General features: G+C 59.5%; 1 protein-coding gene across 1 annotated transcript in view; it reads left to right on the forward strand.

The window, feature by feature from the left end:
• The first annotated feature begins 3,622 nt into the window (after window positions 1–3,622).
• LOC116938465 (uncharacterized) overlaps window positions 3,623–5,000 on the forward strand; it is a 96,306-nt gene continuing 94,928 nt past the window's right edge. The window contains exon 1 of the mRNA XM_076058840.1: window positions 3,623–3,792. The gene's annotated coding sequence lies outside the window, so the exon portion shown is untranslated. The remainder of the gene's footprint in view (window positions 3,793–5,000) is intronic.

The following is a 5,000-nucleotide window of genomic DNA, read 5'->3' on the forward strand; positions in this document are numbered from 1 at the left end:
AAGCCTGTTGATTGTGTAAGTGTTACTGTGAGTTTACTGTGACATCCCACACCCCCTCTCCCTCTACTACCATTGACTACCACCACTACCACCACCACCACTACCACCATCAACACCACCACTCCACCACCACACCACACTACCACCATCAACACCACCACTACCACCACCACCACTACCACCATCACCACCACCAACACCACTCCACCACCACTACCACCATCAACACCACCACCACTACCACCACCACCACTACCATCATCACCACCACCACCACCACTCCTACCACCACTACCATCATCACCACCACCACTACCACCATCAACACCACCACTACCACCCGAACACCCGCCACCACCCCCTCACCACCCACTCACCAACCCACCACCCACTCACCCATTCACCCACCCACCCACTCAACCACCCACCCACCAACCCACCCACTCACCCACCCACCAACCCATCACCCACCCACCCAACCGACCCACCCACTCACCCACCCACCCAACCAACCCACCCACCCACCCACCACCAACCCACGCACCCACCCACCCACCAACCCACTCACCCACTCACCCATTTACCAACCAACCCACCCACCCACCATCCACCAACCCACCCACCCACCCATTCACCACCCACCCATTCACCAGACCCACCACCCCACCCACCAACCCACCCACCCCACCATCCCACCATACCCACCCACCCATTCACCAACCCACCCATTCACCAACCACCACCCCACCCACCAACCCACCAACCCACCAACCCACTCACCCACCAACCCACCAACCCACCAACCCACCCACCCCCTCACCCACCAACCCACCCACCCACCCATTCACCAACTCACCCATTCACCAACGCACCCACCAACCCACAAACCCACCCACCAACCCACTCACCCACCAACCCACCCACCCACTCACCCACCCACAAACCCACCCACTCACTCACCCACTCATCCACCAACCCACTCACCCACCCACCAACCCACTCACCCACCAACCCACCAACCCACCCACCCACTTACCCACCAACCCACCCACCCACTCACCCACCAACCAACCCACTCACCCTCCCACCAACCCACCCACCCACTCACCCACCCACCCACCAACCCACTCACCCACCAACCCACCAACACACCCACCCATTCACCAACCCACCCACCCACTCACCCACCAACCCATCCACCAACCCACCAACCCACCCACTCACCCACCAACCCACCCATCCACCAACCCACCAACCACCCACCCACTCCACCAACCACCCACAATTAAATAATAAATATTCATAATATAATATAATATAAAAATAACCAACCAACCCCACCCACCAAACCACCACCACTCACCACCAACCCACCCCACCCACTCCACCCACCACCCACCAACCCCCCACCCACCAACCACTCACCCACTCACCCACCAACCCACCCACCCACTCACCCACCAACCAACCCACCCACCCACCAACCCACCACCAACCCACTCACCCACCAACCCACCAACCCACCCACTCACCCACCAACCCACCAACCCACCCATTCACCAACTCACCCATTCACCAACGCACCCACCAACCCACAAACCCACCCACCAACCCACTCACCCACCACCCACCCACCCACTCACCCACCCACAAACCCACCCACTCACTCCACTCATCCACCACCCACTCACCCACCCACCAACCCACACCCATCAACCCACCAACACACCACCCACCCACCCACTTACCCACCAACCCACCCACCCACTCACCCACCAACCAACCCACTCACCCTCCCACCAACCCACCCACCCACTCACCCACCCACCCACCAACCCACTCACCCACCAACCCACCAACACACCCACCCATTCACCAACCCACCCACCCACTCACCCACCAACCCATCCACCAATCCACCAACCCACCCACTCACCCACCAACCCACCCATCCACCAACCCACCAACCCACCCACCCACTCACCCACCACCCACCCACTCACCCACCAACCAACCAACCCACCCACCCAAACCACCAACCCACTCACCAACCCACCCACCAACCCACCCACTCACCCACCAACCCACCAACCCACCCACCCACCAACCCACTCACCCACTCATCCCACCAACCCACCCACCCACTCACCACCAACCAACCCACCCACCCACCAACCCACCCACCAACCCACTCACCCACCAACCCACCAACCCACCCACTCACCCACCAACCCAACCCACCAACCCACCCACCAACCCACCAACCCACTCACTCACTCACCCACCAACCCACCAACCCACCCACTCACCCACCAACCCACCCACCACCCACCAACTCACCCTCCCACCATCTCACCCACCAACCCACCAACCCACTCACCCTCCCACCAACCCACCCAACCCCACTCACCCACCCACCAACCCACCCACCACCCACCAACCACCCACCAACCCACCCACTCACCCACCAACCACCAACCCACTCACCCACCAACCCACCAACCCACCAACCAACCCACTCACCCTCCCACCAACCCACCCACCCACCCATCCACCACCAACCCACCAACCCACCTCACCCACTCTTCCACCAACCCACTCACCCACCAACTCACCCACCAACCCACCAACCCACTCACCCACCCACCAACCAACCCACTCACCCACTCACCCACCAACCCACTCACCCACCCACTAACCCACCAACCCACCAACCAACCCACTCACCACCCAACCCACTCACCCACCAACCCACCAACCCACCAACCCACCAACCCACCACCCCACCCACCAACCCACCAACCCACCCACCCACCCACTCACCCACCAACCCACTCACCCTCCCACCAACCCACCCACCCACTCACCCACCAACCCACCAACCCACCAACCCACCCACCCACTCACCCACCAACCCACCCACCAACCCACCAACCCACCCACTCACCCACTCACCCACCAACCCACCAACCCACCAACCCACCCACTCACCAACCCACCAACCCACCAACCCACTCACCAACCCACCAACCCACCAACCCACCAACCCACTCACCATCCCACCAACCCACCAACCCACCAACCCACTCACCAACCCACCAACCCACCAACCCACCAACCCACTCACCATCCCACCAACCCACCAACCAACCCACCAACCCACCCTCCCACCAACCCACTCACCCACTCACCCACCAACCAACCCACCCACCCACCAACCCACCCACCAACCCACCAACCCGCCAACCCACCAACCCACCAACCAACCAACCCACCCACCCACCCACTCACCCACCAACCAACCCAATCACCCTCCTAACAACCCACCCACCCACCACCCCACCCATCCACCAACCAACCAACCAACCCACCCACCCACTCACCCTCCCACCAACCCACCAACCAACCCACCAACCCACCCTCCCACCAACCCACTCACCCACTCACCCACCAACCAACAACCCACCCATCAACCCACCAACCCACCCACCCACCAACCCACCCACCCACTCACCCACCAACCAACTCACCACCCCACCCACCCTCCCACCAACCCACCAACCAACCCACCAACCCACTCACCACCACCCAACCCACCAACCCACCCACCCACCCAGACCTGCGTTGCGACCTCAAATCCGGCATGGAGTACCAGCGATGCGCCAGCCTGTGCCAGCGGACCTGCCGGGACATTGGCTCCCCGCCAGCCCCGTGCGCTTCGGCCTGTGTGGAGGGCTGCACCTGCGTGGAGGGGACCTACCTGGACGGGAGGCGCGGAGGATGCGTTGAGGCGTGAGTGGAGCCACCGGCTGGCGGTGTTGGTGTGTGTGGGGGGAGGAGGGTCGCTCAGTGGTGGTGTGTTGGTGTGTTGGTGTGTGAAGTTCAGTCAGTGTTAGTGTGCTAGTGTGTGAAGATCACTCAGTGTTAGTGTGTGAAGATCAGTGTTAGTGTGTGAAGTTCAGTCAGCTTTAGAGATCATCGGTCAGTGGCTGAGTGGCTGAGTGAGTGGCTGAGTTAGTGAGTGGCTGAGTTAGTGAGTGGCTGAGTAAGTGGCTGAGTGAGTGGCTGAGTGAGTGAGTGTCTGAGTGAGTGAGTGTCTGAGTGAGTGAGTGAGTGGCTGAGTGAGTTCCTGAGTGGCTGATTGAGTGAGTGTCTGAGTGAGTGAGTGTCTGAGTGAGTTCCTGAGTGGCTGAGTTAGTGAGTGGCTGAGTGAGTGAGTGTCTGAGTAAATGGCTGAGTTAGTGAGTGGCTGAGTTAGTGAGTGGCTGAGTAAGTGGCTGAGTGAGTGAGTGGCTGAGTGAGTGTCTGAGTGAGTGTCTGAGTGAGTACGTGAGTGGCTGAGTGAGTTCCTGAGTGGCTGAGTGAGTGAATGTCTGAGTGAGTGAGTGTCTGAGTGAGTGAGTGAGTGTCTGAGTGAGTTCCTGAGTGGCTGAGTGAGTGAGTGTCTGAGTGAGTGAGTGAGTGGCTGAGTGAGTGAGTGTCTGAGTGAGTGAGTGAGTGGCTGAGTGAGTTCCTGAGTGGCTGAGTGAGTGAGTAGCTACCTGAGTAAGTGACTGACTGATTGAGGGGCTGAGTGAGTGAGTAGCTGCTAATTGAGTGACTGACTGAATGAGTGGCTGAGTGAGTGAGTGGCTGAGTGAGTGAGTGACTGACTGAGTGAGTGGCTGAGTAAGTGAGTTCCTGAGTAAGTGAGTGAGTGACTGAGCGAGTGGCTGAATGAGTGAATGTCTGAGTGAGTGTCTGAGTGAGTGAGTGTCTGAGTGAGTGAGTGTTAGTGAGTGGCTGAGTGAGTTCCTGAGTGGCTGAGTGAGTGAGTGTCTGATTGAGTGAGTGAGTGGCTGAGTGAGTGAGTAGCTACCTGAGTAAGTGACTGACTGATTGAGGGGCCGAGTGAGTGAGTAGCTGCTAATTGAGTGACTGACTGAATGAGTGGCTGAGTGAGTGAGTGGCTGAGTGAGTGAGTGACTGACTGAGTGAATGGCTGAGTAAGTGAGTGGCTG

This window comes from Petromyzon marinus (genome assembly GCF_048934315.1).
Source record: "Petromyzon marinus isolate PM22_M1 ecotype Great Lakes invasive population chromosome 78 unlocalized genomic scaffold, UKy_Petmar_22M1.pri1.0 chr78_unloc.4, whole genome shotgun sequence".
Taxonomy (NCBI): Eukaryota; Metazoa; Chordata; class Hyperoartia; order Petromyzontiformes; family Petromyzontidae; genus Petromyzon; species Petromyzon marinus.